The sequence below is a fragment of the Sus scrofa genome, chromosome 1, assembly GCF_000003025.6.
Source record: "Sus scrofa isolate TJ Tabasco breed Duroc chromosome 1, Sscrofa11.1, whole genome shotgun sequence".
Lineage (NCBI taxonomy): Eukaryota > Metazoa > Chordata > Mammalia > Artiodactyla > Suidae > Sus > Sus scrofa.
In genome coordinates this window covers 181,808,361-181,816,289 of record NC_010443.5, presented here as the reverse complement: position 1 = coordinate 181,816,289, position 7,929 = coordinate 181,808,361, and the positions used below count along the sequence as shown (strand labels likewise).

The following is a 7,929-nucleotide window of genomic DNA, read 5'->3' as shown; positions in this document are numbered from 1 at the left end:
GAATTCTATAGAAAGCTGCTCGTTTTGTGATTGTTCCAGAGTTTTATTGGCTACCCTTTTCTTTCACAGCTCTGAAGCACTTTCAGGAGAAACTCCCTCATGCAACACTTTCATTAAATGTGCAATGCCTTCAAGAGTTGCTGTAATTGATTGGATATTGTTCAGCAAATATTTCCCTCCCAGCCCCCCTTCCCAGTGGGTAGAGTCTACTTTTGCATGGAAAGTAGGCTTGGCCACATGACTTGCTTTGACCAATGGGATGTGGACAGAGAAGCCCACAAGGCAGTTCCAAGCACCAGCTTCAGAGGCTTTGCGAATTACCCATTAGATGAAGTGTTAGTAGCTTATGGTTGTTCAGCATATGTCCTGGAAGAAGGACATACCTGCATCCTAAAATCTGTATTCTGCCTAAAGAGGAGCAGCTATTGCTGACCTGCAAGACCGTGAGTAAGAAACATTCATTATTCTAAGCTATTCAGAGGGGACATTTCTGAAACATAGCAGAAGTGCAGCGGAAGCTGACTCATACATTTACACATTCCCAATCTGAACAGCAGAGCTAATATCATTTATCTCTTGGGAGGCAGCTAAGCTTAGTCCCAGAGCTCAGACTTCCAAAATCTTAGCAGCAGATCCCAATACCCTACCTTTCAGGTTCCCACTTTAGCGTGTTTCCACCTTTCAAGGAAATTCATTTCTGAGTTAAGGTCACGTCTCCACCCTTAAGGTATAATTTACGTATGAATTATTTTACTGTTTACACTTTCTGTATTAGCATTTTTGTCACTTAAGTTAAACTTTCAGATACAGCCCATGGCACTTCCCCAATGCTCTAATCAATAGCTTCACTTTGGCAAGCCAACAAGAAATCTAAAAAAATACTGGGACTCTCTGATCAAGCAGTTACACTTTCAGAAATTTAGCCAAGAGTATTTATACAAATATATAAAAATGGGAGTTCCTATTGTGGCTCAGCAGTTTACCAACCCAACTGGAATCCATGAGGATATGGGGTGGGGGTTGGGGTAGGGGGAGTTCCATCCCTGGCCTCGCTTCTTAGATCCAGCATTGCTGTGAGCTGTGGTGTAGGTCGCAGCCACAGCTGGGATCTGGCATTGCTGTGGCTGTGGCTGGCAGGCCGGCAGCTGTAGCTTGGACTTGACCTCTAGCCTGGGAACTTCCTTAGGACATAAGTGCGGCCCTGAAAAGCAAAAAAAAAAAAAAAAAAAAAAAAAAAAAAAAAAAAAAGCATTACAAAGATTAAAAATATAAGAAGCAACTTTTTTTTCTTTTTTCTTTTTTTGGTATGGCTAAGTAGTATTCTATTGTGTGTGTACACACACCACATCTTCTTTATCCACTAATCTATTGATGGACCCTTAGGTTTCTCCCATATCTTGGCAATTGTAAATAATGCTGCTATGAACATTGGGGTGCATGTATCTTTTCAAATTAGTGTTTTGGGGTTTTTTGGTTATATACCTAGGAGTGAAATTGCTGGGTCATATGGTAGTTCTATTTTTAGGTTTTTGAGAAACTTCTATACTATTTTCCATAGTGGCTGCACCAGTTTACATTCCCCCCAACAGTGTACACGGGTTCCATTTTCTCCACCAACATTTGCGATTTGTGTTCTTTTTGATGATAACCATTCTGACAGATATAAGATGATATCTAATTATGGTTTTAATTTGCATTTCCCTGATGATTAACAATGTTGAGCATCTTTTTATGTGTCTGTTGGTCATTTGCATTTCCTCTTTGGAAAAATATCTACTCAGTTCTTCTGCCTATTTTTTTTTTTTTTCTTTCTGTCTTTTCTAGGGCTGCGCCTGCGGCATGTGGAGGTTCCTAGGATAGGGGTCTAATCAGAGCTGTAGCCACCGGCCTAAGCCAGAGCCACAGCAATGCCAGATCCGAGCCGCATCTGTGACCTACACCACAGCTCAGGGCAGTGCTGGATCGTTAACCCATTGAGCAAGGCCAGGGATCAAACCTGCAACCTCATGGTTCCTGGTTGGATTTGTTAACCACTGAGCCATGATGGAAATTCCTGCCCATTTTTTAATTTAAAAAAAAATTTTTTTTGGTGTTGAGTTGTATGAGCCATTTATATATATTGAATATTAACCCCTCATTTGTCATATAACTTGTAAATATCTTCTGTTCAATAGGCTTTATTTTTTTCCATTTTGTCATTGGTTTCCCTAGCTGTGCAAGAGCTTTTATGTTTAATTAGGTCCCAGGTCCTATTTTTTTATTTTTGCTTTTTATTTATTTATTTTTTTTTACTTTAGGAGATGGATCTAAAAAATATGCTATAATTTATGTCAAAAGTGTTCTGTGTTTTTCTCCTCTAGCAGTTTTATAGTATCTGGCATTACATTTAGATCTCTAATCCATTTTAAGCTTATTTTTGAATATAGTGTTAGAGAATGTTCTAATTTCATTCTTTTGTAAGTAACTCTCCAGTTCTTCCAGCATGACTTATTGAAGAGACTATATTTTTTCCCATGGTATATTCTTGCCTCCTTTGTGTGTGGGTTTATTTATGGCCTGTCTATCCTGTTCCATTGATCTATGTGTTTTGTTTTGTGCCAGTGCCATATTGTTTTGATGAGTGTAGCTTTGTAGTATAGTCTTAAGTCAGGGAGCATGATTCCTCCAGCTGTGTTCTTCTTTATCAAGATTGTTTTGACTATTCAAGGTCTTTTGTATTTCCTTATAAATTTAAAAATTTTTTTGTTTTAGTTCCGTGAAAAATGCCATTGGTATTTTGATAGAGATTGCATTGAATTTGTAGATTGCCTTGAGTCGTACTGTCATTTTAGCATTATTTATTCTTCCAATCCAACAATGAAATTTTGCCATTTGCAGCAACATAGATGGACTTGGAGAGCATTATGCTAAGTGGAATAGGTTGGACAGAGAAAGACAAATACTGTAAGATGTCACTTATATGTGAAATCTAGAAAGATACAACAAGGAGTTCCCACTGTGGCTCAGTGGGTTAAGAACCCAACATAGTGTCCGTGAGAATGCAGGTTCGATTTCTGGCTTCACTCAGTGGGTGAAGGATCTGTGACCTATGCAAGCTGTGGCATAGGTCACAGATGCAGTTTGGATCTGGTGTTGCTGTGGCTATGGTGTAGGCTGGCAGTTGCAGCTCCCATTCAACCCCTAGACTGGGAACTTCCATATGCCTCAGGTGTAGCCATAAAAAGAAAAACAACAACAACAACAAACTAGTGAATATAACAAAAAAGAAGCAGATTCACAGGTATAGAGAACAACCTAGGGATTACCAGTGGGGAGAGGGAAGGGGGAGAGGCAGCCTAAGAATTGGGGATTAAAAAGTACAAACTATTAGGTATAGAATAAGCTATAAGGATATATTGTGCAACACAAGGCATATAGCCAATATTTTATAATAACTAAGTGGAGTATAGCCTTGAAAAATTGTGAATCACTATACTCTACACCTGTAATATATATAATACTGTACACCAAATATGTCAATAAAAAATTTTAAAATTAAATAAAAACAAAACAAAAAAGAAACAACTTAATTGCCAACTATAAGAGATCAGTTAAGTAAGGTATATTAATAGAATGGAGAACTCACACTAAAAGTGACACAGTAAAAATCTGTTTATTCAGATAGAAAGGAGAGGGTTACAAAACAGAATGAACAGTATAAACTCACTTTGTGAGCACAAAATATACGTACATGCCTAGAAAGATATATGCTAGTTATTTATGGTAGTTATACCTGGTTATTAGAATTATAGGTGATTTTTAACCTATTTTATTTTACTTATATTTTTTGTCGTTTGCTAACCGTATTTCTTAATGTTCTGCAAAAAACATGTTTTACTTTCGTAGTAAAAGTTAAATGAATGTATTGTTATTTTGACCTTTACAACTGTTTTAGATGGATTAAGAGGGCCTCTTTTCTTTTTAATTTTTAAATTTCATTTCATATATACTCAGGGGTTTGGAATAAATGATGGAGTTTCACACAAAGAAACCCTGGGCAAGAATGATGATGGAGGTCGTTCTGTTCACAAGGAAGACAGCAAAGGCCCAGGCGTGCACATTTACGGGAAGGGCATGAAATACAAGGTTAGCAAGGTAATGTAGGCATCACAGGTAAGATGGATTTCCTTCTGTGCCCTTCCTATAAAAACTGAGCAGATACTGGAGTTCCCTGATGGCTCAGTGGGTCAAGGATCTGGTGTCATCATTGCAGCGGCTTGGGTCACTGGTGTGGTGTGGGTTCAATGACTCACCTGGGAACTTCTGTGTGCTTTGGGCACAGCACCACCTACTCCCTACCCCCCAAAATTTAGCAGATACTGATGAGCTTGGGATTTGCATTTCCTGATGGAGTCAAATCAAAACAATACAACACAAGGTGATCACTTCCCACCCCTAAAGGCCTGTAGGTTTTTTCACTATAGAGTGGCTGGAGAGGAGGGGACAGGATCACCTGAGAGAGAATTTTCAATTCATTCTATTTTCCCCATGAGTCAGAAATGAGCAGCCTTCTGTTGCTTGAGGATCAATTTAGAAAAAACAAAATTCCTGAGGGGCTTAAGTGACATGTAGCAGGTCACACAGGAAGCTAATGGTGAAGTTAGACTGACTTTCAGCCCCATACATATTCCACCCATGTCATCTCAGCAATTTCTGGGAAGACTTATGATGGCCGCAGTGGTGACAAATTCAGACTTTGAGAAACAATCTATATCCAGCCTAAGCATCTGTCTGAGTCATATGGCACCACCATATAGATAGTCTGTAGAAAAAATATGGGACACTTCACGAATTGTGTGACATCCCTGTGCAATAGCTGTGCTAATTGCCATATCTTCTAATCTCTGTTCCAATACACGCCCTGCCAAAGTGAGTATAAGAGAACCGCTTATTCTTGACCATGACCTGAACTCTCTGCCGTTTTCAGAGAAGAGACAATTCCAGATTCAGTGTTCCCCTTCTGAAATAAACAAGGGCACAGAAATAAAATCAATAAAATGCAAAAGATAACATTCAGGAAGAGAGAAATAACAGTAACTCGTATTGAGATAAAATTGTTAAGCCATCTGATCAGCTAAAAAAAGATCACAGAGTAGGACCATGTCTAAACAAAGGAAGTTAAAGTAGCAGCAGAAGAGAGAGCTGGTCTTCTTCATGGCAGGCACTTCTTCCTGGCTAAGCATCCCTATGGGAAAACCATAGATGCTTTGCCTTGATGATGATGGAGCCAAAGAGACAAACTACTGGTGAGCCGGAGGGGCCCACAGTGTGCCTCTCTTCCTGGCTCTGCATTCAGTGAATTCAACTAAAGTGGTGGTAGCATTCACACCACAAAAAGCAGCAAAAGCTATAAATCTGGGCTCTTTTCTTCAGAGTTATTAGAACATTTACCATCATTGCAACAAACCGTAATAACCTTTCAGAGGAAATTCCAGGGACTATCTCGCAGTCCTGGCAGAAGTTCAAAAGCATGCAGACCTTTCCCCAAGCACTTCATCTCACTACCTGCTGCCCACTGCAGGGCCCTAGACTCCCCGAAAACCCACCTCCCCAAAGGCCTTCTTGTTCTGCCCAGCAGGAAGCTTCCCAGGGGGTCTTAGAGCAGACCTGAAAACAGGGTGCATTCTCAAGGAAAAGTAAAAGAATGAACGAAAATAATGACTCCTGCCACGCACCAGGCATGCCACCTTTGAGCACAAAGTGAAACTTAACTATCCCTTTGAACTTATGTGGAACATATAAAGGAAATGAAAAGGACCCTTAATGGCACTTGAATTTGTAGAAGAGCAAATCTAACTTCCTTTATACTTTTTCTCCAACATCTGCAGCTCTGTCTTAAGTCGAATTACAGATGGTTTTTCATTACCTTTTTTAAAATGTCTGGAGAAACAGCTCAACTTTCCAAGTGGAATTATTGAAACAATTCAGGGTAAGAAGTAAAATCTTCCACTTTTTCCAAGCCATCAATTCTTCATGCATTACTATAAGTTCTCATAAGTTTAGTTATTGCTCTCCTGTTCCCTCCCTTCCTGGCCTGAATTTTTTTTTCCTTTTTTAGCCTCACTGGCAGCATATAGAAGTCCTTGGGCCAGGGATTGAATCTGAGTCGTGCTAGGCCACAGCTGGGGCAACACCAGATTCTTAACCCACTGCCCTGAGCCAGAGGAGATCGAACCTGTGCCTTCACAGACAGGACCCAGATCATTAACCCACAGTGGGAACTCTTGCACTTTTGTGATTAAGAAGGCTCAAGAGACACCATTCCTTCCTCTGATTGGGTCGTGGTAGGCCAAAGGCAAGGGGGTGGGGAAAGGAGAGAGGACTAGGCAGTCGCGTTGAAATGACATCTGATTTTACTGTCCACTTTACATAGTTGTCATTTTTCATGCTGGTGTCTTTAATTCCTATATCTAACTCTGATGGTGCTTTCTATAACATCGCTCTAAGAAACACGAAATCTTAATTTTTTTTTTTTCTTTTTAGGTCCATACCTGTGGCATATGGAAGTTCCCAGGCTTGGGGTTGAATTCGAACTGCAGCTGCTGGCCTACACCACAGCCACAGCAACGCAGGATCCAAGCCAAGTCTGTGAGCTATACCACAGCTCACAGCAACCCTAGATCCTTAATCCACTGAGCAGGGCTGGGATAGAACCTGCATCCTCATGGATACTAGTCGGGTACATTACCACTGAGCCACAATGGAAACTCCATGAAAAATTTAAGATTTCTAGAGAAATATTCCAAAAAAAAAAAAAACCTCTTTATTTTTGTGAAAAATTAATGTTTAATGCTTTAATGTTTTCATTATAAAAGCATCCATGCAAATTAAAGAAAACTTAGAAAAGATGGAAGCAAATCCAAAAATAGCTAAATCCACAGGATATAGATTTGTTATTTTCTACCATGTAGTGTTTTCAGGTCTATTTTTGTTGTATTGTTACTAATGTCTATTTATATGTGCACATTTGTATTTATTCAAATGTAGAGCAGAGGATGCAGATGGGCAGCTTTGGGGCCAAATAAGTATCTGGCATTTTTTATTTGGGCCATGCAATATATTTATAATTTGAATTCAGTTTTGACATGAAGAGAGTTCACATTAAATCCAACTTAGGATTTTTGTTGAAAAGTTGAAATGCATTCCTAAATGTCAGGAGCTGAGAAGAGGCAGTCACCCTCAGAAGGTGCTTGCCAGTGTGAAAACTGTCCCAGTGCAGCTTCTGTTATTTGTTTATGCTGTCTGTTTGGATCCTGTAGGTATTTAAGTTTGATGCTCTTGATGCAGAGGTAGGTTTTTTGGTTTCTTTAACAATGCACTCATTTTTCCTGTGCAATTTTACATTCAGCTCCTTTCTTGAAGCAATATCTCACTAGCATTTCCTTATTTTTTTTTCTGATTGTACTAGTGTATGTGCAGGAGTACAGTCAAGTGCATAATAGTACGAAGAGCAAGGTAATTTTGTTTGTAACATTTTCTTCCTGTGTTTTCTATGCAAATGTCTTTTTTAATAGTGGATATCATACTGCATATATAATTCCATATCCAACTTTTTTCATTTCTCCTTATATTATAAATACACTACTCATCAACTACATGCAGCTTAGTTAATTTAGTCTTCCCCCCTTGGTTACCTATTTAGGGTTTTCTTTTTCTGTCATAATTATGTTATAATAAATATCTTTGTGCTTGAAAACCTTTTTTCTATATTGAGGATTATTCTGCTAGTCTATATTCCTAGAAATGGGCTTCAAAAAAGGAAGGTTTAGGTGACACTTTATGATCCCGATGTCAAAGCCAAAGCCCAAAATAGCTATGTCCACAGGATACATTTTCTAGCATGTAGTATTTTCAGGTCCAAAGTCCTAATGAGGCCAGGATCCTGGGAAG

At 39.1% G+C, this 7,929-nt stretch overlaps 1 long non-coding RNA gene across 1 annotated transcript; it reads left to right on the top strand.

Moving 5' to 3' along the window:
- LOC106509106 lies at window positions 301-6,775 on the top strand. The gene is made up of 3 exons (XR_002346921.1): window positions 301-443; window positions 3,994-4,134; window positions 5,868-6,775. It is a non-coding gene; the product is annotated as an uncharacterized LOC106509106 (long non-coding RNA).